This window comes from Perca flavescens, chromosome 10 (genome assembly GCF_004354835.1).
Source record: "Perca flavescens isolate YP-PL-M2 chromosome 10, PFLA_1.0, whole genome shotgun sequence".
In the NCBI taxonomy this organism is placed as follows: Eukaryota; Metazoa; Chordata; class Actinopteri; order Perciformes; family Percidae; genus Perca; species Perca flavescens.
In genome coordinates, this window is record NC_041340.1 from 37,769,241 (window position 1) to 37,794,726 (window position 25,486).

The 25,486-nt window shown below is 40.9% G+C and overlaps 13 non-coding genes across 13 annotated transcripts; all 13 read left to right on the forward strand.

Annotated features, from left to right (window-relative positions):
- The first annotated feature begins 4,483 nt into the window (after nucleotides 1-4,483).
- Nucleotides 4,484-4,555, forward strand: trnap-agg (transfer RNA proline (anticodon AGG)). Its single transcript has one exon. It is a non-coding gene; the product is annotated as a tRNA-Pro (tRNA).
- An 804-nt stretch (nucleotides 4,556-5,359) lies between these two features.
- On the forward strand, nucleotides 5,360-5,431 carry trnap-agg (transfer RNA proline (anticodon AGG)). The gene has a single exon. It is a non-coding gene; the product is annotated as a tRNA-Pro (tRNA).
- A 772-nt stretch (nucleotides 5,432-6,203) lies between these two features.
- trnap-agg (transfer RNA proline (anticodon AGG)) lies at nucleotides 6,204-6,274 on the forward strand. The gene has a single exon. It is a non-coding gene; the product is annotated as a tRNA-Pro (tRNA).
- An 806-nt stretch (nucleotides 6,275-7,080) lies between these two features.
- Nucleotides 7,081-7,151, forward strand: trnap-agg (transfer RNA proline (anticodon AGG)). The gene has a single exon. It is a non-coding gene; the product is annotated as a tRNA-Pro (tRNA).
- An 805-nt stretch (nucleotides 7,152-7,956) lies between these two features.
- On the forward strand, nucleotides 7,957-8,028 carry trnap-agg (transfer RNA proline (anticodon AGG)). The gene has a single exon. It is a non-coding gene; the product is annotated as a tRNA-Pro (tRNA).
- A 3,439-nt stretch (nucleotides 8,029-11,467) lies between these two features.
- On the forward strand, nucleotides 11,468-11,539 carry trnap-agg (transfer RNA proline (anticodon AGG)). The gene has a single exon. It is a non-coding gene; the product is annotated as a tRNA-Pro (tRNA).
- Nucleotides 11,540-14,095: 2,556 nt separating this feature from the next.
- On the forward strand, nucleotides 14,096-14,167 carry trnap-agg (transfer RNA proline (anticodon AGG)). Its single transcript has one exon. It is a non-coding gene; the product is annotated as a tRNA-Pro (tRNA).
- A 1,679-nt stretch (nucleotides 14,168-15,846) lies between these two features.
- On the forward strand, nucleotides 15,847-15,918 carry trnap-agg (transfer RNA proline (anticodon AGG)). The gene has a single exon. It is a non-coding gene; the product is annotated as a tRNA-Pro (tRNA).
- An 814-nt stretch (nucleotides 15,919-16,732) lies between these two features.
- trnap-agg (transfer RNA proline (anticodon AGG)) lies at nucleotides 16,733-16,804 on the forward strand. The gene has a single exon. It is a non-coding gene; the product is annotated as a tRNA-Pro (tRNA).
- Nucleotides 16,805-18,495: 1,691 nt separating this feature from the next.
- trnap-agg (transfer RNA proline (anticodon AGG)) lies at nucleotides 18,496-18,566 on the forward strand. Its single transcript has one exon. It is a non-coding gene; the product is annotated as a tRNA-Pro (tRNA).
- An 805-nt stretch (nucleotides 18,567-19,371) lies between these two features.
- Nucleotides 19,372-19,443, forward strand: trnap-agg (transfer RNA proline (anticodon AGG)). The gene has a single exon. It is a non-coding gene; the product is annotated as a tRNA-Pro (tRNA).
- Nucleotides 19,444-20,252: 809 nt separating this feature from the next.
- On the forward strand, nucleotides 20,253-20,324 carry trnap-agg (transfer RNA proline (anticodon AGG)). The gene has a single exon. It is a non-coding gene; the product is annotated as a tRNA-Pro (tRNA).
- Nucleotides 20,325-24,713: 4,389 nt separating this feature from the next.
- Nucleotides 24,714-24,785, forward strand: trnap-agg (transfer RNA proline (anticodon AGG)). The gene has a single exon. It is a non-coding gene; the product is annotated as a tRNA-Pro (tRNA).
- The last annotated feature ends 701 nt before the right edge of the window (nucleotides 24,786-25,486 follow it).

Here is a 25,486-nt window from a genome sequence, read left to right on the forward strand (position 1 = left end):
AAGTGGTGCAGTTATTTAAAGACAGCATGTGTTTACATGCAGGGCCTACACTTACTCCTGTGGGACTCCTGGTTGGAAAAAAACTGAGGAAATGGTCGACACAACCTGAGTAAAATTGTACTGTAATAGTTCTTTTTAAAATATTTCCTGTTCTCAGATGTGATTGGTTACGTAACCACTGACTGACATATTGTACAGACTGCAATTACAAGCAACCAAGTGGGGAAAAATGTTCACATAAGCCTCGGAGACCACCATGGATTTCTGACAGCGACAATATCTTCCACTTGTTGAAAAGAACCACAGAAGTGTCAATAAACTGATAACAACATGGTTGATTATAGATTATAGAATATGGGATTCATTCCTAGGTAACATTATCTTCATGAATAAAATCTTCTGCCATATTATGAGTCAGAAAGAAAAGTCTGGAGAATGTCTCAGAGACATCTTTGTGTTGACTGTAGTTCATTCAAACGTTTAGCTAAAAGATACAAAAACCTGCCCTCACCTGGATGCAAAAGTAAAATTTTCATCCTTACTCAGTCCATTTATGGGATAGTAGTAATAGTAACCATTAGACATGTTCATGCAGCAGGGAGAGACAACTTTGATCATGTGTTTAGCTTGGTAAATTGCTCTTTAATACAAAAGCATAGCTTTGTAAAGGTCAATAATCTGAAGTGGATTTCATGGAACTGGAACATGTCTCCTGCATGATATTACAGTTCATCTACAAAACTCTTAAGAGTATATGCTTACAATACACAACACACGTCAACGTGGCTCATCTTGTTTCATTTAATATTTCTGGCCTCTTTTTCGGTTTAATTTTTTCAACATTTTTCGGTGTTTTTGTTGCTTTGTTTTAGAACATGCTGTGACATACCCTAACCAACTCTAACCAACTCTAACCCTAACCCAACATCTGAGAAGATTAAGAGGAAGATCTTTAGTCCCTGGTGCAATGGTTCCTGCACACAAGAAGTGAACATGATACCTTGGCTACTAACTAAGCTACTAGAGTGCAGGAGAGGAAGGAAGCCTGAAAGCTCCTTCAGAGTCCTCCCCTAATGTTGGAGCCAACATTATAATTTAGATATTAACTTTTTAGATGAATGGTGCATAAATATATTGATATTGAGAGGAAATTTAGAGTCATTATAGACACACACACACACACACATATATATATATATATATATATATATATATATATGTATATGTATATATATATATACACATATATACTGTATGGGGTGTTAATTGGTCTTGGTATGTGGCGTATTATCACACCCTTTTGACAATCAGCTGATTGATCGATAATTGCATCAGTTGGTATAGAAGAGCTGAGTCATTCCGTTTTTGTTTGGTTTGGATCTGCTGAGTAATTGTATTTAAGTTGGATTCTGAGTCATATGTAGGCGTGTCGTCCAGGAAAAAGAGCTGTAGAGCAAGGGTGTCAAACTCATTTTCACTAAGGGCCACACTGGAAAAAGAGAATCACACCAAACATGTAGTTTATTGACATGCTTTTGTTACTGCGTGTCACTTTTTTTTAAAAACATTTTGTTAGCTTTTTTCCTCATTTTGTGTTGTTTTTGTTCTGACTTTTTTGTGGCTTTCTCAGACATTTGTCACCTTTTTGTAAATTTGTTGCTTTTCCCGAAAAATGTTTATGCTTTTTGTCGCATTGTTGTTGACATGAAGCCCTACAAAAGTCATCAAAAGAGTTCCTTAGCCATCATAGAATTTAGCAAATCAATCAAATACATTTTTTTTTTAACAACAACCTGTTTCACAGCCTGAATATGAAAACTCTCGCTGCTTCTGGGGGGATTTCTGAGTCTCAGATTCGGCAAATCTGCCATATTCTGCTTTCAATGTTATATAATTGCAGTTTTAAAAAAACACTTTCCTGTGTTTGTGGTTTGGCGCACAACTAGGTGGGCCAACATTTATTGTGAACCCAAATTTATATACGGGCCGGATCTAAATCTGCAAGGGGCCGGATTTGGCCCCCGGGCCTTGAGTTTGACACATGCGCTGTATAGAGTCTGCAGTGATTCTTATGGCTTGTTTTCTAACAGCTTGTATGGGCTTGGACTCTTTCCTCCCCATTATCCTCAGAGCTGCGTTGTGTGTGCCGACCAGCCTGCTACTTAGCTGCACTGTTAAGTTGACAAACCATTGTGTGATTCCATATCTGATAATGCTCGCCGGTAGAACATGAGCATGATCTGGCTGCTTACTTTATACTCCAGTGTAGCATATGTCTAGGGCTTTTATTGTGAAAGGTAAGAATGGAAAGGAAGTCTCTGGTAAACACTGCCTTTGTGATAGTTGTAGTTGGAGTAGTAAAGTTTTCCTCTGTACAGTCTGTAGGTCAGACATCAGCCTCCGTGGTGTTGTATTATGATCATCAGGAAACACAACGGGATTGGTTGATGTCTTTATTCACGTCGCCAAAGCTCAGAGAAATCAGTCGTTTTGGAAAGAAATTCAATTGCTTTATCGCAAAGACAGACTTTGTAAAAGAAGGACTCTATTATTATTATACTTCAAATATTGAGAACATGTGTGGGGTAAATGATGCTTGTATATCAGTTTCCAATAATGGAAGACATGTTGATGAAAAGTCGATAACTTGACAGGTAGTTTAGAAATATCAAAGTAACATCTTAATAAAAAAATCTATGCCACCAAAATTTCTGACAATCTTGGATTGTAAATCAAACCAAAAATGTTCACCTTTCCTAAAGAAACTTTGCAACCATTTTAATTTGATGATACCATTCATTGGATCAAACCCCCTTTCCTAATCTGATTTGACCAGATCATTTCTCCATGTTTATTTTTCCATATAAAATTGAAATTGTCTTGATTGAACAGAAATATCCAATGAATAAGCTGGATATACAAGTCTAGATAAATAATAATAATAATAATAATAAACTCCATCTTCGTAAGCAAAATGCTTCCTAATATTTTCCCTAATATTCATATTCTTTGTAACTATCATCCCTAAATATTTAACTTACTTTTCTTCTTTCTTTTAACTTCTGTGTTTGTGGTCAGATGCATTTAAGGCACCACTGGACGCTGAGGCTGAGCGGTCGATCCATGCGGTGCAAAGACTTGAGCTGCTCGGTGCTCAGTTGGTCGTAAGCCAGCCGGTACTCCCTGTCAAAGGCCTCTGCTGGTGGGCAGTAGAGGAAGGGAGGGGTGGGGTGTGTGTGTGTGTGTGTGTGTGTGTGTGTGTGGGATTCACAAAGTCAGAAAAGAGAGCGTTAAATGCATCCCTCTTTACCTTTTAAGGACAAATTAAACCAGCATCACATTTAATAACCCAAAAAATGTTTCGTAAATGAAAATGCTGGAAAAAAAACAAAAATCAAAAAGACATAATACAACTAAGGAACATTTCAGTCTCTTTTCTTTACAACCTTGATTGATTTCACTCACCTACGTCGATGTTCTCCTTCCCCAAGGCCACCAGAGAGAGGAACAATATTTCTCCATAGATACTCCTGAGACAAATACAGGACACAGAAAGGAGACATAAGGTGTTTATTTACATTATAAGAATAGAATTATCCAAATGCTTTGCAGAAAAATCTTGAACCAATAAAAAGAAGGAAAACGTGCTTCAAGGAGAGTTTAATCGGACACCTCTCTAAGAGGGAGGACAAAAGTCTGACCTCTGATCGGAGGATAAAACTCCTCGGATCTCTGGGATCAACAGGTCGATTGGCCCATAGACGGCGATGGTCTGGGTGTTGAGGAGGATGTGAATCTCCTGGTGGTCCGTCGGAGCCCACGTCCCCTTCTTCTCCACTAGAAAACAAGACATGCTCCATCAGAAAGACTGTTATTCTATCCTTTTCAGTAAGAAGACTCAAGTCTGGTCAACAGTGACATTGGCTCCAAAGAGATAGAATAACTATTTATTATTATGTCATTTTCTTGACACAATTTCAGCTAATGTTAAACCCATTACAGCATACCCTTCCTGAAACATATTTAGCTCAATTTGTACACTTCCTTCATGACATTGAAAATAGTTATTTGTGTCCCCCTAGTGGTAGAGAGGGTTTCTACAAATAAAAGCCATCTGAAATTCACATTCCCAAATTCTTCACATAGTGGCAGTAAAAGTGTATAACTTTGTTATGGTGGGATCACTACAATAATGTCATTTGTCTAGGGGTGTGATTCTCGCTAGAATGCTTATATGAGTTGATGAAGTCACAGTTACACACTAAGCTTTTTCATTACGATTCTGCTGTCACTTTTGACTGAAATATTCAAGTTCGAAATTTGGTAAAATGTTGGCATCAAAAATAATCACAAAGCTGAATCTGGCAGTGGAGCCAGAGAAAGAGCCCATGCCAAACAAACTACTTGACCATTGCCTTTCAAGTCAGTGACAGATTGGAGCCGCATGTCCTTGATTGAAAATTGCTAAAAGACTGTTTTACGTGGCTCGTTGGTCTAGGGGTATGATTCTCGCTTAGGGTGCGAGAGGTCCCGGGTTCAAATCCCGGATGAGCCCTAAGGGTAAGATCTAGTTATTGCAAACTTTGAAGTTGTCACTAGTGTCAAGTCCACCCAGATGGTGGTAACTTGGCTTTTTTGTTCACGCACAAAGTAGAGAATTGGTAATAGGCAATGAAGCCAAAAACTTTTTCTAATTTAATCCAAAAACTGAAGACTTTGTTCTCAGCAGTCGATTTGCATTTGAACCTATCTGGCCTTCAAAGGCCCTGGGATCCCCTAACCCTTCTTGCCCATGCCAAACAAACTACTTGGCCATTGCCTTTCAAGTCAATTACCTGGAATCCCGTAACCCTTCTTGCAATTAACCTGAAATGCCAGATAAGTAACCTGCAGCTGAGAATAGTGTAGGGAAATGGTCCTTGTGCTGGAATCCATTATTTTGACATCTTTTCTAAAGTCATCGGGTTCTTACCAAATCCTTCATTTTAAGTCCACATTAGAATTAATGGTGGAAACCACGCATATTTGCTCTCAGACATCAATTTGCGTCGCAGGATATGGCTCTCGTTTGTCATTTGTCTAGGGGTGTGATTCTCGCTAGAATGCTTATATGAGTTGATGAAGTCACAGTTACACACTAAGCTTTTTCATTACGATTCTGCTGTCACTTTTGACTGAAATATTCAAGTTCGAAATTTGGTAAAATGTTGGCATCAAAAATAATCACAAAGCTGAATCTGGCAGTGGAGCCAGAGAAAGAGCCCATGCCAAACAAACTACTTGACCATTGCCTTTCAAGTCAGTGACAGATTGGAGCCGCATGTCCTTGATTGAAAATTGCTAAAAGACTGTTTTACGTGGCTCGTTGGTCTAGGGGTATGATTCTCGCTTAGGGTGCGAGAGGTCCCGGGTTCAAATCCCGGATGAGCCCTAAGGGTAAGATCTAGTTATTGCAAACTTTGAAGTTGTCACTAGTGTCAAGTCCACCCAGATGGTGGTAACTTGGCTTTTTTGTTCACGCACAAAGTAGAGAATTGGTAATAGGCAATGAAGACAAAAACTTTTTCTAATTTAATCCAAAAACTGAAGACTTTGTTCTCAGCAGTCGATTTGCATTTGAACCTATCTGGCCTTCAAAGGCCCTGGGATCCCCTAACCCTTCTTGCCCATGCCAAACAAACTACTTGGCCATTGCCTTTCAAGTCAATTACCTGGAATCCCGTAACCCTTCTTGCAATTAACCTGAAATGCCAGATAAGTAACCTGCAGCTGAGAATAGTGTAGGGAAATGGTCCTTGTGCTGGAATCCATTATTTTGACATCTTTTCTAAAGTCATCGGGTTCTTACCAAATCCTTCAACGATATTTGCTCTCAGACATCAATTTGCGCCGCAGGATATGGCTCTCGTTTGTCATTTGTCTAGGGGTGTGATTCTCGCTAGAATGCTTATATGAGTTGATGAAGTCACAGTTACACACTAAGCTTTTTTTTCATTACGATTCTGCTGTCACTTTTGACTGAAATATTCAAGTTTGAAATTTGGTAAAATGTTGGCATCAAAAATAATCACAAAGCTGAATCTGGCAGTGGAGCCAGAGAAAGAGCCCATGCCAAACAAACTACTTGACCATTGCCTTTCAAGTCAGTGACAGATTGGAGCCGCATGTCCTTGATTGAAAATTGCTAAAAGACTGTTTTACGTGGCTCGTTGGTCTAGGGGTATGATTCTCGCTTAGGGTGCGAGAGGTCCGGGTTCAAATCCCGGATGAGCCCTAAGGGTAAGATCTAGTTATCGCAAACTTTGAAGTTGTCACTAGTGTCAAGTCCACCCAGATGGTGGTAACTTGGCTTTTTTGTTCACGCACAAAGTAGAGAATTGGTAATAGGCAATGAAGCCAAAAACTTTTTCTAATTTAATCCAAAAACTGAAGACTTTGTTCTCAGCAGTCGATTTGCATTTGAACCTATCTGGCCTTCGAAGGCCCTGGGATCCCCTAACCCTTCTTGCCCATGCCAAACAAACTACTTGGCCATTGCCTTTCAAGTCAATTACCTGGAATCCCGTAACCCTTCTTGCAATTAACCTGAAATGCCAGATAAGTAACCTGCAGCTGAGAATAGTGTAGGGAAATGGTCCTTGTGCTGGAATCCATTATTTTGACATCTTTTCTAAAGTCATCGGGTTCTTACCAAATCCTTCATTTAAAGTCCACATTAGAATTAATGGTGGAAACCACGCATATTTGCTCTCAGACATCAATTTGCGTCGCAGGATATGGCTCTCGTTTGTCATTTGTCTAGGGGTGTGATTCTCGCTAGAATGCTTATATGAGTTGATGAAGTCACAGTTACACACTAAGCTTTTTTTCATTACGATTCTGCTGTCACTTTTGACTGAAATATTCAAGTTTGAAATTTGGTAAAATGTTGGCATCAAAAATAATCACAAAGCTGAATCTGGCAGTGGAGCCAGAGAAAGAGCCCATGCCAAACAAACTACTTGACCATTGCCTTTCAAGTCAGTGACAGATTGGAGCCGCATGTCCTTGATTGAAAATTGCTAAAAGACTGTTTTACGTGGCTCGTTGGTCTAGGGGTATGATTCTCGCTTAGGGTGCGAGAGGTCCGGGTTCAAATCCCGGATGAGCCCTAAGGGTAAGATCTAGTTATCGCAAACTTTGAAGTTGTCACTAGTGTGTCAAGTCCACCCAGATGGTGGTAACTTGGCTTTTTGTTCACGCACAAAGTAGAGAATTGGTAATAGGCAATGAAGCCAAAAACTTTTTCTAATGTAATCCAAAAACTGAAGACTTTGTTCTCAGCAGTCGATTTGCATTTGAACCTATCTGGCCTTCGAAGGCCCTGGGATCCCCTAACCCTTCTTGCCCATGCCAAACAAACTACTTGGCCATTGCCTTTCAAGTCAATTACCTGGAATCCCGTAACCCTTCTTGCAATTAACCTGAAATGCCAGATAAGTAACCTGCAGCTGAGAATAGTGTAGGGAAATGGTCCTTGTGCTGGAATCCATTATTTTGACATCTTTTCTAAAGTCATCGGGTTCTTACCAAATCCTTCATTTAAAGTCCACATTAGAATTAATGGTGGAAACCACGCATATTTGCTCTCAGAGGTCAATTTGCGTCGCAGGATATGGCTCTCGTTTGTCGTTGGTCTAGGGTTGTGATTCTCGCTAGAAAGCTTATATGAGTTGATGAAGTCACAGTTACACACTAAGCTTTTTCATTACGATTCTGCTGTCACTTTTGACTGAAATATTCAAGTTCGAAATTTGGTAAAATGTTGGCATCAAAAATAATCACAAAGCTGAATCTGGCAGTGGAGCCAGAGAAAGAGCCCATGCCAAACAAACTACTTGACCATTGCCTTTCAAGTCAGTGACAGATTGGAGCCGCATGTCCTTGATTGAAAATTGCTAAAAGACTGTTTTACGTGGCTCGTTGGTCTAGGGGTATGGTTCTCGCTTAGGGTGCGAGAGGTCCCGGGTTCAAATCCCGGATGAGCCCTAAGGGTAAGATCTAGTTATCGCAAACTTTGAAGTTGTCACTAGTGTCAAGTCCACCCAGATGGTGGTAACTTGGCTTTTTTGTTCACGCACAAAGTAGAGAATTGGTAATAGGCAATGAAGCCAAAAACTTTTTCTAATTTAATCCAAAAACTGAAGACTTTGTTCTCAGCAGTCGATTTGCATTTGAACCTATCTGGCCTTCGAAGGCCCTGGGATCCCCTAACCCTTCTTGCCCATGCCAAACAAACTACTTGGCCATTGCCTTTCAAGTCAATTACCTGGAATCCCGTAACCCTTCTTGCAATTAACCTGAAATGCCAGATAAGTAACCTGCAGCTGAGAATAGTGTAGGGAAATGGTCCTTGTGCTGGAATCCATTATTTTGACATCTTTTCTAAAGTCATCGGGTTCTTACCAAATCCTTCATTTAAAGTCCACATTAGAATTAATGGTGGAAACCACATATTTGCTCTCAGAGGTCAATTTGCGCGCCGCAGGATATGGCTCTCGTTTGTCATTTGGTCTAGGGGTGTGATTCTCGCTAGAATGCTTATATGAGTTGATGAAGTCACAGTTACACACTAAGCTTTTTCATTACGATTCTGCTGTCACTTTTGACTGAAATATTCAAGTTTGAAATTTGGTAAAATGTTGGCATCAAAAATAATCACAAAGCTGAATCTGGCAGTGGAGCCAGAGAAAGAGCCCATGCCAAACAAACTACTTGACCATTGCCTTTCAAGTCAGTGACAGATTGGAGCCGCATGTCCTTGATTGAAAATTGCTAAAAGACTGTTTTACGTGGCTCGTTGGTCTAGGGGTATGATTCTCGCTTAGGGTGCGAGAGGTCCCGGTTCAAATCCCGGATGAGCCCTAAGGGTAAGATCTAGTTATCGCAAACTTTGAAGTTGTCACTAGTGTCAAGTCCACCCAGATGGTGGTAACTTGGCTTTTTTGTTCACGCACAAAGTAGAGAATTGGTAATAGGCAATGAAGCCAAAAACTTTTTCTAATTTAATCCAAAAACTGAAGACTTTGTTCTCAGCAGTCGATTTGCATTTGAACCTATCTGGCCTTGAAGGCCCTGGGATCCCCTAACCCTTCTTGCCCATGCCAAACAAACTACTTGGCCATTGCCTTTCAAGTCAATTACCTGGAATCCCGTAACCCTTCTTGCAATTAATATGAAATGCCAGATAAGTAACCTGCAGCTGAGAATAGTGTAGGGAAATGGTCCTTGTGCTGGAATCCATTATTTTGACATCTTTTCTAAAGTCATCGGGTTCTTACCAAATCCTTCATTTAAAGTCCACATTAGAATTAATGGTGGAAAACACGCATATTTGCTCTCAGAGGTCAATTTGCGTCGCAGGATATGGCTCTCGTTTGTCATTGGTCTAGGGTTGTGATTCTCGCTAGAATGCTTATATGAGTTGATGAAGTCACAGTTACACACTAAGCTTTTTCATTACGATTCTGCTGTCACTTTTGACTGAAATATTCAAGTTTGAAATTTGGTAAAATGTTGGCATCAAAAATAATCACAAAGCTGAATCTGGCAGTGGAGCCAGAGAAAGAGCCCATGCCAAACAAACTACTTGACCATTGCCTTTCAAGTCAGTGACAGATTGGAGCCGCATGTCCTTGATTGAAAATTGCTAAAAGACTGTTTTTACGTGGCTCGTTGGTCTAGGGGTATGATTCTCGCTTAGGGTGCGAGAGGTCCCGGTTCAAATCCCGGATGAGCCCTAAGGGTAAGATCTAGTTATCGCAAAACTTTGAAGTTGTCACTAGTGTCAAGTCCACCCAGATGGTGGTAACTTGGCTTTTTTTGTTCACGCACAAAGTAGAGAATTGGTAATAGGCAATGAAGCCAAAAACTTTTTCTAATTTAATCCAAAAACTGAAGACTTTGTTCTCAGCAGTCGATTTGCATTTGAACCTATCTGGCCTTGAAGGCCCTGGGATCCCCTAACCCTTCTTGCCCATGCCAAACAAACTACTTGGCCATTGCCTTTCAAGTCAATTACCTGGAATCCCGTAACCCTTCTTGCAATTAAATAATGAAATGCCAGATAAGTAACCTGCAGCTGAGAATAGTGTAGGGAAATGGTCCTTGTGCTGGAATCCATTATTTTGACATCTTTTCTAAAGTCATCGGGTTCTTACCAAATCCTTCATTTAAAGTCCACATTAGAATTAATGGTGGAAACCACGATATTTGCTCTCAGACATCAATTTGCGTCGCAGGATATGGCTCTCGTTTGTCATTGGTCTAGGGGTGTGATTCTCGCTAGAATGCTTATATGAGTTGATGAAGTCACAGTTACACACTAAGCTTTTTCATTACGATTCTGCTGTCACTTTTGACTGAAATATTCAAGTTTGAAATTTGGTAAAATGTTGGCATCAAAAATAATCACAAAGCTGAATCTGGCAGTGGAGCCAGAGAAAGAGCCCATGCCAAACAAACTACTTGACCATTGCCTTTCAAGTCAGTGACAGATTGGAGCCGCATGTCCTTGATTGAAAATTGCTAAAAGACTGTTTTACGTGGCTCGTTGGTCTAGGGGTATGATTCTCGCTTAGGGTGCGAGAGGTCCCGGTTCAAATCCCGGATGAGCCCTAAGGGTAAGATCTAGTTATCGCAAACTTTGAAGTTGTCACTAGTGTCAAGTCCACCCAGATGGTGGTAACTTGGCTTTTTTGTTCACGCACAAAGTAGAGAATTGGTAATAGGCAATGAAGCCAAAAACTTTTTCTAATTTAATCCAAAAACTGAAGACTTTGTTCTCAGCAGTCGATTTGCATTTGAACCTATCTGGCCTTGAAGGCCCTGGGATCCCCTAACCCTTCTTGCCCATGCCAAACAAACTACTTGGCCATTGCCTTTCAAGTCAATTACCTGGAATCCCGTAACCCTTCTTGCAATTAACATGAAATGCCAGATAAGTAACCTGCAGCTGAGAATAGTGTAGGGAAATGGTCCTTGTGCTGGAATCCATTATTTTGACATCTTTTCTAAAGTCATCGGGTTCTTACCAAATCCAAATCCTTCATTTAAAGTCCACATTAGAATTAATGGTGGAAACCACGCATATTTGCTCTCAGAGGTCAATTTGCGTCGCAGGATATGGCTCTCGTTTTTGTCATTGGTCTAGGGGTTTGATTCTCGCTAGAATGCTTATATGAGTTGATGAAGTCACAGTTACACACTAAGCTTTTTCATTACGATTCTGCTGTCACTTTTGACTGAAATATTCAAGTTTGAAATTTGGTAAAATGTTGGCATCAAAAATAATCACAAAGCTGAATCTGGCAGTGGAGCCAGAGAAAGAGCCCATGCCAAACAAACTACTTGACCATTGCCTTTCAAGTCAGTGACAGATTGGAGCCGCATGTCCTTGATTGAAAATTGCTAAAAGACTGTTTTACGTGGCTCGTTGGTCTAGGGGTATGATTCTCGCTTAGGGTGCGAGAGGTCCCGGGTTCAAATCCCGGATGAGCCCTAAGGGTAAGATCTAGTTATCGCAAACTTTGAAGTTGTCACTAGTGTCAAGTCCACCCAGATGGTGGTAACTACACTTTTTTGTTCACGCACAAAGTAGAGAATTGGTAATAGGCAATGAAGCCAAAAACTTTTTCTAATGTAATCCAAAAACTGAAGACTTTGTTCTCAGCAGTCGATTTGCATTTGAACCTATCTGGCCTTCGAAGGCCCTGGGATCCCCTAACCCTTCTTGCCCATGCCAAACAAACTACTTGGCCATTGCCTTTCAAGTCAATTACCTGGAATCCCGTAACCCTTCTTGCAATTAATATGAAATGCCAGATAAGTAACCTGCAGCTGAGAATAGTGTAGGGAAATGGTCCTTGTGCTGGAATCCATTATTTTGACATCTTTTCTAAAGTCATCGGGTTCTAACCAAATCCTTCATTTAAAGTCCACATTAGAATTAATGGTGGAAAACCACATATTTGCTCTCAGAGGTCAATTTGCGTCGCAGGATATGGCTCTCGTTTGTCGTTGGTCTAGGGGTGTGATTCTCGCTAGAATGCTTATATGAGTTGATGAAGTCACAGTTACACACTAAGCTTTTTCATTACGATTCTGCTGTCACTTTTGACTGAAATATTCAAGTTTGAAATTTGGTAAAATGTTGGCATCAAAATAATCACAAAGCTGAATCTGGCAGTGGAGCCAGAGAAAGAGCCCATGCCAAACAAACTACTTGACCATTGCCTTTCAAGTCAGTGACAGATTGGAGCCGCATGTCCTTGATTGAAAATTGCTAAAAGACTGTTTTACGTGGCTCGTTGGTCTAGGGGTATGATTCTCGCTTAGGGTGCGAGAGGTCCCGGTTCAAATCCCGGATGAGCCCTAAGGGTAAGATCTAGTTATCGCAAAATTTGAAGTTGTCACTAGTGTCAAGTCCACCCAGATGGTGGTAACTTGGCTTTTTGTTCACGCACAAAGTAGAGAATTGGTAATAGGCAATGAAGCCAAAAACTTTTTCTAATTTAATCCAAAAACTGAAGACTTTGTTCTCAGCAGTCGATTTGCATTTGAACCTATCTGGCCTTCGAAGGCCCTGGGATCCCCTAACCCTTCTTGCCCATGCCAAACAAACTACTTGGCCATTGCCTTTCAAGTCAATTACCTGGAATCCCGTAACCCTTCTTGCAATTAATATGAAATGCCAGATAAGTAACCTGCAGCTGAGAATAGTGTAGGGAAATGGTCCTTGTGCTGGAATCCATTATTTTGACATCTTTTCTAAAGTCATCGGGTTCTAACCAAATCCTTCATTTAAAGTCCACATTAGAATTAATCCAGATGGGAAACTACGCATATTTGCTCTCAGAGGTCAATTTGCGTCGCAGGATATGGCTCTCGTTTGTCATTTGTCTAGGGGTGTGATTCTCGCTAGAAAGCTTATATGAGTTGATGAAGTCACAGTTACACACTAAGCTTTTTCATTACGATTCTGCTGTCACTTTTGACTGAAATATTCAAGTTCGAAATTTGGTAAAATGTTGGCATCAAAAATAATCACAAAGCTGAATCTGGCAGTGGAGCCAGAGAAAGAGCCCATGCCAAACAAACTACTTGACCATTGCCTTTCAAGTCAGTGACAGATTGGAGCCGCATGTCCTTGATTGAAAATTGCTAAAAGACTGTGTTTTACGTGGCTCGTTGGTCTAGGGGGTATGATTCTCGCTTAGGGTGCGAGAGGTCCCGGTTCAAATCCCGGATGAGCCCTAAGGGTAAGATCTAGTTATCGCAAACTTTGAAGTTGTCACTAGTGTCAAGTCCACCCAGATGGTGGTAACTACACTTTTTGTTCACGCACAAAGTAGAGAATTGGTAATAGGCAATGAAGCCAAAAACTTTTTCTAATGTAATCCAAAAACTGAAGACTTTGTTCTCAGCAGTCGATTTGCATTTGAACCTATCTGGCCTTCGAAGGCCCTGGGATCCCGTAACCCTTCTTGCCCATGCCAAACAAACTACTTGGCCATTGCCTTTCAAGTCAATTACCTGGAATCCCGTAACCCGTCTTGCAATTAACATGAAATGCCAGATAAGTAACCTGCAGCTGAGAATAGTGTAGGGAAATGGTCCTTGTGCTGGAATCCATTATTTTGACATCTTTTCTAAAGTCATCGGGTTCTTACCAAATCCTTCATTTAAAGTCCACATTAGAATTAATGGTGGAAACCACGCATATTTGCTCTCAGACATCAATTTGCGTCGCAGGATATGGCTCTCGTTTGTCATTTGTCTAGGTGTTTGATTCTCGCTAGAATGCTTATATGAGTTGATGAAGTCACAGTTACACACTAAGCTTTTTCATTACGATTCTGCTGTCACTTTTGACTGAAATATTCAAGTTTGAAATTTGGTAAAATGTTGGCATCAAAAATAATCACAAAGCTGAATCTGGCAGTGGAGCCAGAGAAAGAGCCCATGCCAAACAAACTACTTGACAATGCCTTTCAAGTCAGTGACAGATTGGAGCCGCATGTCCTTGATTGAAAATTGCTAAAAGACTGTTTTACGTGGCTCGTTGGTCTAGGGGTATGATTCTCGCTTAGGGTGCGAGAGGTCCCGGGTTCAAATCCCGGATGAGCCCTAAGGGTAAGATCTGGTTATCACAAAATTTGAAGTTGTCACTAGTGTCAAGTCCACCCAGATGGTGGTAACTTGGCTTTTTTGTTCACGCACAAAGTAGAGAATTGGTAATAGGCAATGAAGCCAAAAACTTTTTCTAATTTAATCCAAAAACTGAAGACTTTGTTCTCAGCAGTCGATTTGCATTTGAACCTATCTGGCCTTCGAAGGCCCTGGGATCCCCTAACCCTTCTTGCCCATGCCAAACAAACTACTTGGCCATTGCCTTTCAAGTCAATTACCTGGAATCCCGTAACCCGTCTTGCAATTAACATGAAATGCCAGATAAGTAACCTGCAGCTGAGAATAGTGTAGGGAAATGGTCCTTGTGCTGGAATCCATTATTTTGACATCTTTTCTAAAGTCATCGGGTTCTTACCAAATCCTTCATTTAAAGTCCACATTAGAATTAATGGTGGAAACTACGCATATTTGCTCTCAGAGGTCAATTTGCGTCGCAGGATATGGCTCTCGTTTGTCATTGGTCTAGGGGTGTGATTCTCGCTAGAAAGCTTATATGAGTTGATGAAGTCACAGTTACACACTAAGCTTTTTCATTACGATTCTGCTGTCACTTTTGACTGAAATATTCAAGTTTGAAATTTGGTAAAATGTTGGCATCAAAAATAATCACAAAGCTGAATCTGGCAGTGGAGCCAGAGAAAGAGCCCATGCCAAACAAACTACTTGACCATTGCCTTTCAAGTCAGTGACAGATTGGAGCCGCATGTCCTTGATTGAAAATTGCTAAAAGACTGTTTTACGTGGCTCGTTGGTCTAGGGGTATGATTCTCGCTTAGGGTGCGAGAGGTCCCGGTTCAAATCCCGGATGAGCCCTAAGGGTAAGATCTAGTTATCGCAAACTTTGAAGTTGTCACTAGTGTCAAGTCCACCCAGATGGTGGTAACTACACTTTTTGTTCACGCACAAAGTAGAGAATTGGTAATAGGCAATGAAGCCAAAAACTTTTTCTAATGTAATCCAAAAACTGAAGACTTTGTTCTCAGCAGTCGATTTGCATTTGAACCTATCTGGCCTTCGAAGGCCCTGGGATCCCCTAACCCTTCTTGCCCATGCCAAACAAACTACTTGGCCATTGCCTTTCAAGTCAATTACCTGGAATCCCGTAACCCTTCTTGCAATTAACCTGAAATGCCAGATAAGTAACCTGCAGCTGAGAATAGTGTAGGGAAATGGTCCTTGTGCTGGAATCCATTATTTTGACATCTTTTCTAAAGTCATCGGGTTCTTACCAAATCCTTCATTTAAAGTCCACATTAGAATTAATGGTGGAAACCACGCATATTTGCTCTCAGACATCAATTTGCGCCGCAGGATATGGCTCTCGTTTGTCATTTGGTCTAGGGGTTTGATTCTCGCTAGAATGCTTATATGAGTTGATGAAGTCACAGTTACACACTAAGCTTTTTCATTACGATTCTGCTGTCACTTTTGACTGAAATATTCAAGTTTGAAATTTGGTAAAATGTTGGCATCAAAAATAATCACAAAGCTGAATCTGGCAGTGGAGCCAGAGAAAGAGCCCATGCCAAACAAACTACTTGACCATTGCCTTTCAAGTCAGTGACAGATTGGAGCCGCATGTCCTTGATTGAAAATTGCTAAAAGACTGTTTTACGTGGCTTGTTGGTCTAGGGGTATGATTCTCGCTTAGGGTGCGAGAGGTCCCGGGTTCAAATCCCGGATGAGCCCTAAGGGTAAGATCTAGTTATCGCAAACTTTGAAGTTGTCACTAGTGTCAAGTCCACCCAGATGGTGGTAACTACACTTTTTGTTCACGCACAAAGTAGAGAATTGGTAATAGGCAATGAAGCCAAAAACTTTTTCTAATTTAATCCAAAAACTGAAGACTTTGTTCTCAGCAGTCGATTTGCATTTGAACCTATCTGGCCTTCGAAGGCCCTGGGATCCCGTAACCCTTCTTGCCCATGCCAAACAAACTACTTGGCCATTGCCTTTCAAGTCAATTATCTGGAATCCAGTAACCCTTCTTGCAATTAATATGAAATGCCAGATAAGTAACCTGCAGCTGAGAATAGTGTAGGGAAATGGTCCTTGTGCTGGAATCCATTATTTTGACATCTTTTCTAAAGTCATCGGTTTCTAACCAAATCCTTCATTTAAAGTCCACATTAGAATTAAGTTCATCCAGATGGTGGAAACTACGCATATTTGCTCTCAGAGGTCAATTTGCGTCGCAGGATATGGCTCTCGTTTGTCGTTGGTCTAGGGTTGTGATTCTCGCTAGAAAGCTTATATGAGTTGATGAAGTCACAGTTACACACTAAGCTTTTTCATTACGATTCTGCTGTCACTTTTGACTGAAATATTCAAGTTCGAAATTTGGTAAAATGTTGGCATCAAAAATAATCACAAAGCTGAATCTGGCAGTGGAGCCAGAGAAAGAGCCCATGCCAAACAAACTACTTGACCATTGCCTTTCAAGTCAGTGACAGATTGGAGCCGCATGTCCTTGATTGAAAATTGCTAAAAGACTGTTTTACGTGGCTCGTTGGTCTAGGGGTATGATTCTCGCTTAGGGTGCGAGAGGTCCCGGGTTCAAATCCCGGATGAGCCCTAAGGGTAAGATCTAGTTATCACAAACTTTGAAGTTGTCACTAGTGTCAAGTCCACCCAGATGGTGGTAACTACACTTTTTTTGTTCACGCACAAAGTAGAGAATTGGTAATAGGCAATGAAGCCAAAAACTTTTTCTAATTTAATCCAAAAACTGAAGACTTTGTTCTCAGCAGTCGATTTGCATTTGAACCTATCTGGCCTTCGAAGGCCCTGGGATCCCCTAACCCTTCTTGCCCATGCCAAACAAACTACTTGGCCATTGCCTTTCAAGTCAATTACCTGGAATCCCGTAACCCTTCTTGCAATTAACCTGAAATGCCAGATAAGTAACCTGCAGCTGAGAATAGTGTAGGGAAATGGTCCTTGTGCTGGAATCCATTATTTTGACATCTTTTCTAAAGTCATCGGGTTCTTACCAAATCCTTCATTTTAAGTCCACATTAGAATTAATGGTGGAAACTACGCATATTTGCTCTCAGAGGTCAATTTGCGTCGCAGGATATGGCTCTCGTTTGTCATTTGTCTAGGGGTTTGATTCTCGCTAGAATGCTTATATGAGTTGATGAAGTCACAGTTACACACTAAGCTTTTTCATTACGATTCTGCTGTCACTTTTGACTGAAATATTCAAGTTTGAAATTTGGTAAAATGTTGGCATCAAAAATAATCACAAAGCTGAATCTGGCAGTGGAGCCAGAGAAAGAGCCCATGCCAAACAAACTACTTGACAATGCCTTTCAAGTCAGTGACAGATTGGAGCCGCATGTCCTTGATTGAAAATTGCTAAAAGACTGTTTTTACGTGGCTCGTTGGTCTAGGGGTATGATTCTCGCTTAGGGTGCGAGAGGTCCCGGTTCAAATCCCGGATGAGCCCTAAGGGTAAGATCTAGTTATCAAAACTTTGAAGTTGTCACTAGTGTCAAGTCCACCCAGATGGTGGTAACTTGGCTTTTTGTTCACGCACAAAGTAGAGAATTGGTAATAGGCAATGAAGCCAAAAACTTTTTCTAATTTAATCCAAAAACTGAAGACTTTGTTCTCAGCAGTCGATTTGCATTTGAACCTATCTGGCCTTGAAGGCCCTGGGATCCCCTAACCCTTCTTGCCCATGCCAAACAAACTACTTGGCCATTGCCTTTCAAGTCAATTACCTGGAATCCCGTAACCCTTCTTGCAATTAACATGAAATGCCAGATAAGTAACCTGCAGCTGAGAATAGTGTAGGGAAATGGTCCTTGTGCTGGAATCCATTATTTTGACATCTTTTCTAAAGTCATCGGGTTCTTACCAAATCCTTCATTTAAAGTCCACATTAGAATTAATGGTGGAAACCACGATATTTGCTCTCAGACATCAATTTCTCAGAGGTCAATTTGGATCGCAGGATATGGCTCTCGTTTGTCATTGGTCTAGGGTTGTGATTCTCGCTAGAATGCTTATATGAGTTGATGAAGTCACAGTTACACACTAAGCTTTTTCATTACGATTCTGCTGTCACTTTTGACTGAAATATTCAAGTTTGAAATTTGGTAAAATGTTGGCATCAAAAATAATCACAAAGCTGAATCTGGCAGTGGAGCCAGAGAAAGAGCCCATGCCAAACAAACTACTTGACCATTGCCTTTCAAGTCAGTGACAGATTGGAGCCGCATGTCCTTGATTGAAAATTGCTAAAAGACTGTTTTACGTGGCTCGTTGGTCTAGGGGTATGATTCTCGCTTAGGGTGCGAGAGGTCCCGGTTCAAATCCCGGATGAGCCCTAAGGGTAAGATCTAGTTATATCACAAACTTTGAAGTTGTCACTAGTGTCAAGTCCACCCAGATGGTGGTAACTGGCTTTTTGTTCACGCACAAAGTAGAGAATTGGTAATAGGCAATGAAGCCAAAAACTTTTTCTAATTTAATCCAAAAACTGAAGACTTTGTTCTCAGCAGTCGATTTGCATTTGAACCTATCTGGCCTTCGAAGGCCCTGGGATCCCCTAACCCTTCTTGCCCATGCCAAACAAACTACTTGGCCATTGCCTTTCAAGTCAATTACCTGGAATCCCGTAACCCTTCTTGCAATTAACCTGAAATGCCAGATAAGTAACCTGCAGCTGAGAATAGTGTAGGGAAATGGTCCTTGTGCTGGAATCCATTATTTTGACATCTTTTCTAAAGTCATCGGGTTCTTACCAAATCCTTCATTTAAAGTCCACATTAGAATTAATGGTGGAAACCACGCATATTTGCTCTCAGAGGTCAATTTGCGTCGCAGGATATGGCTCTCGTTTGTCGTTGGTCTAGGGGTGTGATTCTCGCTAGAATGCTTATATGAGTTGATGAAGTCACAGTTACACACTAAGCTTTTTCATTACGATTCTGCTGTCACTTTTGACTGAAATATTCAAGTTCGAAATTTGGTAAAATGTTGGCATCAAAAAATAATCACAAAGCTGAATCTGGCAGTGGAGCCAGAGAAAGAGCCCATGCCAAACAAACTACTTGACCATTGCCTTTCAAGTCAGTGACAGATTGGAGCCGCATGTCCTTGATTGAAAATTGCTAAAAGACTGTTTTACGTGGCTCGTTGGTCTAGGGGTATGATTCTCGCTTAGGGTGCGAGAGGTCCCGGGTTCAAATCCCGGATGAGCCCTAAGGGTAAGATCTAGTTATCGCAAACTTTGAAGTTGTCACTAGTGTCAAGTCCACCCAGATGGTGGTAACTTGGCTTTTTTGTTCACGCACAAAGTAGAGAATTGGTAATAGGCAATGAAGCCAAAAACTTTTTCTAATTTAATCCAAAAACTGAAGACTTTGTTCTCAGCAGTCGATTTGCATTTGAACCTATCTGGCCTTCATTTGAAAGGCCCTGGGATCCCCTAACCCTTCTTGCCCATGCCAAACAAACTACTTGGCCATTGCCTTTCAAGTCAATTACCTGGAATCCCGTAACCCTTCTTGCAATTAACCTGAAATGCCAGATAAGTAACCTGCAGCTGAGAATAGTGTAGGGAAATGGTCCTTGTGCTGGAATCCATTATTTTGACATCTTTTCTAAAGTCATCGGGTTCTAACCAAATCCTTCATTTTAAGTCCACATTAGAATTAATGGTGGAAACCACGCATATTTGCTCTCAGACATCAATTTGCGTCGCAGGATATGGCTCTCGTTTGTCATTGGTCTAGGGGTGTGATTCTCGCTAGAAAGCTTATATGAGTTGATGAAGTCACAGTTACACACTAAGCTTTTTCATTACGATTCTGCTGTCACTTTTGACTGAAATATTCAAGTTTGAAATTTGGTAAAATGTTGGCATCAAAAATAATCACAAAGCTGAATCTGGCAGTGGAGCCAGAGAAAGAACCCATGCCAAACAAACTACTTGACCATTGCCTTTCAAGTCAGTGACAGATTGGAGCCGCATGTCCTTGATTGAAAATTGCTAAAAGACTGTTTTACGTGGCTCGTTGGTCTAGGGGTATGATTCTCGCTTAGGGTGCGAGAGGTCCCGGGTTCAAATCCCGGATGAGCCCTAAGGGTAAGATCTAGTTATCGCAAACTTTGAAGTTGTCACTAGTGTCAAGTCCACCCAGATGGTGGTAACTACACTTTTTTGTTCACGCACAAAGTAGAGAATTGGTAATAGGCAATGAAGCCAAAAACTTTTTCTAATGTAATCCAAAAACTGAAGACTTTGTTCTCAGCAGTCGATTTGCATTTGAACCTATCTGGCCTTCGAAGGCCCTGGGATCCCCTAACCCTTCTTGCCCATGCCAAACAAACTACTTGGCCATTGCCTTTCAAGTCAATTACCTGGAATCCCGTAACCCGTCTTGCAATTAACATGAAATGCCAGATAAGTAACCTGCAGCTGAGGGTAGTGTAGGGAAATGGTCCTTGTGCTGGAGTCCATTATTTTGACATCTTTTCTAAAGTCATCGGGTTCTTACCAAATCCTTCATTTTAAGTCCACATTAGAATTAATGGTGGAAACTACGCATATTTGCTCTCAGAGGTCAATTTGCGTCGCAGGATATGGCTCTCGTTTGTCGTTGGTCTAGGGGTGTGATTCTCGCTAGAAAGCTTATATGAGTTGATGAAGTCACAGTTACACACTAAGCTTTTTCATTACGATTCTGCTGTCACTTTTGACTGAAATATTCAAGTTCGAAATTTGGTAAAATGTTGGCATCAAAAATAATCACAAAGCTGAATCTGGCAGTGGAGCCAGAGAAAGAGCCCATGCCAAACAAACTACTTGACCATTGCCTTTCAAGTCAGTGACAGATTGGAGCCGCATGTCCTTGATTGAAAATTGCTAAAAGACTGTTTTACGTGGCTTGTTGGTCTAGGGGGGTATGATTCTCGCTTAGGGTGCGAGAGGTCCCGGGTTCAAATCCCCGGATGAGCCCTAAGGGCTTTTAAAAATGAGTTTTTTTTTACAAAGTTTGTTTTAAAATGTAATGTCTAAATTTTAAGATTATGGTGATCTTGTAACATCTAAATAATGTATTATTATTGTAATTTGTATCACAAAAAGTGTTAAAATTCTTTTTTCGCTCTTAATATCGTCACAACCTCCAATGTTGTTCCCGCCAGTCGATTTGCGATTTTTGAACTTTTCTAAACCCAGGTAGGCCAACTCATAGAATATATATGTCTATGAGCCAACTATGGATAATGGATAATTCTAAGAAAAAAAAGTGTCTGAAGAAAACAGAATTTAATCTAACGTGAAAGATTCATATGCTTTTCTGCAGCGAGACTGGTTTACCAGTATGCTTAATATGTAATGAAAAAACCAAACAACAAAAAAGTCAAATGTTTCTAAAGACATTTCCAGAATAAACACCTAAGCCTTTTGCTCAAAAATATCCGGATGGAGATGAGAGAAAAAATTGTTTCGGAACTGATCGGAAGGTTGATCTGAGCAAAAATCACTTCAAGAAGTGGATGAAGTCTGCAAATTCAACTACATATGCAAAAAGCCGCTCAGGAAATAGTCAGGCATGGGAAGCCGTTCACAGATGGAGAATATGTAAAAGAAATTTCATTAAGATTTCAGAACATCTATTCACGGACTTTAAAAACAAGAGTGAAATTTGCAGAAAAATCAGGGATATGCCCCTCTCTGCAAAGACTGTCAAAGAAAGAACCATAAAAATGGCAGAAACATCACCAGACAGCAAATTAAAGACATCAATTCAGCTGTCTCAGAGGTCAATTGCCTGCGATGAATCTAAAGACAAAGGTGATATTGAACAAATAGCGCTGTTCTGCGGGTAGGGGTTGATTCGGCTGGGCCACAGGAAGAAATGATTGAATTGATATGAGCCTAAAAGGCCAAACACGGGGGAGGACATCTGTGAGGCTGTTTGAATTGTTTAAGAGCCAAAGGAATAAACACCACCCACCTGGTGTCAGTGGCTACTGATGGGGCACCAAGTATGACAGGAGCGCATAAGGGCTTTGTGGCTTTACTGCAAAAGTAATGGACAGAAAGCTGCTGACCTTTCACTGCATCCTGCACCAAGAGGCACTATGTGCCAAACAAACCTTCGGAATGCACATAAGTAATGAATCTTGTCATCATTGTCAATAAAATAATGGCAAAAGCTTTAAATCAATTCAGTTTGAAAACTGAGCTAAAAGCACATATTCTGATCTCCTGCTGCACAACAAAGTCCAGGTGGTTGTCCAGAGGGAGGTGCTGAAACGTTTTGCTGCATGTCTGGAAGAAGTGAAAACTTTCCTGGGAAGTCCAAAGGGCTCAAATTTCCTGAGCTGGAACAGCCAGATTGGCTGGAAAAGCTACACTTCATGGTAGACATGACAGCGGATTTGAACACGTTGAACACAGTCTTCAGGGGAAAGGTCCAGCCCTGCACATGTTGGAGGAGGTTTTGGCATTGAAGCAAGTTCACTTGCAAAGATTTACAGAAAGGTACACTGTCACACTTCCCCAATTTGAGAGAGTTCAAAGAAGCTCACTTGATAAATTCGGACTATTTACATTCTGCAATTTAATGCAAAAATCGTTTGGGGAAACGATTTTGAGTTCAGGAAAAAACCACGTTATCCTTCCCAGTCACTCCCCTGAGCCTCGATCCATCCCTGCTGAAAACGACTGCATTGGCAGGTGTGAGTCAACCTGATCTTGAGATGGAACTGGCTTAGGGACATAGCTGACAAAGACATATGGGTGTCCAAGTTTAAACGCTTGACAGCAGACCTTGAAGATGTTGCCTGTCAGAAGTCCGTTCTTGCTCAGAATCACTTCTTTTGTGATATTGAAAACCTCCCCAAACCGGACAAACTTGGCAATGAAACTTGAATGCTATGACGTTTATGTGAACATGAAAAAGTATGCACTTGGAGTCCTGTCGATCTTTTGGACCCATATGTATGTGAGCAGGTGTTCTCCAACATGAACTTTATTAAAAGCAAACATCATTTAAAGTCAATTAACCCTGCCTCACAGATGACAGCTTACGATCCTGCGTAAAGATGAAAGAATGAACAGCCCTGATGTGCAGACACTGTGCACAGAGTTTCAGGAGCAGAAATCACATTAACCAAGTATGATAAATATTTTTTGCCAATTATCGGGCATATCTTCATATTTTTCATTGTTCAGTGAAATAGTCCTTTTATTATTCAGGTTGGAAGCTGACTATTTGCGCTCAGAAAAAGGATGACGGCAGGATAGAGCTCTCGTTTGTCATTTTTAGGGGTTTGATTCTCGCTGGATAATTTTATATGAGTTGATCATAAAGTCAAGAAGGACTAAAATAGACTTTTCATTCAACCCGATTCTTTTTTCTGAGTTCAAAATGTTTTTATTCAAGCAGAAATTTGGTAAAATGTTGGCATCAAAAATAGTTCATTCATCTCATGAATCTGGCATTATAGTTTGTTTAGAAAGAGCATAAAGGCCAAACAAATGCAGTATGACCATTTCTTTTTAAATCTCAAGTGGGTTTTTGGAGCCCCAGTGTCCTTGATTGAAAACGGATCCAAATGGCTCTTTGAGTGGTAAAGGTTGCCGACCCCTGGTCTAGGGGTATGATTCTCGCTTAGGGTGCGAGAGGTCCCGGGTTCAAATCCCGGATGAGCCCTAAGGGTAAGATCTAGTTATCGCAAACTTTGAAGTTATCACTAGTGTCAAGTCCACCCAGATGGTGGTAACTTGGCTTTTTTGTTCACGCACAAAGTAGAGAATTGGTAATAGGCAATGAAGCCAAAAACTTTTTCTAATTTAATCCAAAAACTGAAGACTTTGTTCTCAGCAGTCGATTTGCATTTGAACCTATCTGGCCTTCGAAGGCCCTGGGATCCCGTAACCCTTCTTGCCCATGCCAAACAAACTACTTGGCCATTGCCTTTCAAGTCAATTACCTGGAATCCCGTAACCCGTCTTGCAATTAACATGAAATGCCAGATAAGTAACCTGCAGCTGAGAATAGTGTAGGGAAATGGTCCTTGTGCTGGAGTCCATTATTTTGACATCTTTTCTAAAGTCATCGGGTTCTTACCAAATCCTTCATTTTAAGTCCACATTAGAATTAATGGTGGAAACTACGCATATTTGCTCTCAGAGGTCAATTTGCGTCGCAGGATATGGCTCTCGTTTGTCGTTGGTCTAGGGTTGTGATTCTCGCTAGAAAGCTTATATGAGTTGATGAAGTCACAGTTACACACTAAGCTTTTTCATTACGATTCTGCTGTCACTTTTGACTGAAATATTCAAGTTCGAAATTTGGTAAAATGTTGGCATCAAAAATAATCACAAAGCTGAATCTGGCAGTGGAGCCAGAGAAAGAGCCCATGCCAAACAAACTACTTGACCATTGCCTTTCAAGTCAGTGACAGATTGGAGCCGCATGTCCTTGATTGAAAATTGCTAAAAGACTGTTTTACGTGGCTCGTTGGTCTAGGGGTATGATTCTCGCTTAGGGTGCGAGAGGTCCCGGGTTCAAATCCCGGATGAGCCCTAAGGGTAAGATCTAGTTATTGCAAACTTTGAAGTTGTCACTAGTGTCAAGTCCACCCAGATGGTGGTAACTTGGCTTTTTTGTTCACGCACAAAGTAGAGAATTGGTAATAGGCAATGAAGCCAAAAACTTTTTCTAATTTAATCCAAAAACTGAAGACTTTGTTCTCAGCAGTCGATTTGCATTTGAACCTATCTGGCCTTCGAAGGCCCTGGGATCCCCTAACCCTTCTTGCCCATGCCAAACAAACTACTTGGCCATTGCCTTTCAAGTCAATTACCTGGAATCCCGTAACCCTTCTTGCAATTAACCTGAAATGCCAGATAAGTAACCTGCAGCTGAGAATAGTGTAGGGAAATGGTCCTTGTGCTGGAATCCATTATTTTGACATCTTTTCTAAAGTCATCGGGTTCTTACCAAATCCTTCATTTAAAGTCCACATTAGAATTAATGGTGGAAACCACGCATATTTGCTCTCAGACATCAATTTGCGCGCAGGATATGGCTCTCGTTTGTCATTGGTCTAGGGGTGTGATTCTCGCTAGAATGCTTATATGAGTTGATGAAGTCACAGTTACACACTAAGCTTTTTCATTACGATTCTGCTGTCACTTTTGACTGAAATATTCAAGTTTGAAATTTGGTAAAATGTTGGCATCAAAAATAATCACAAAGCTGAATCTGGCAGTGGAGCCAGAGAA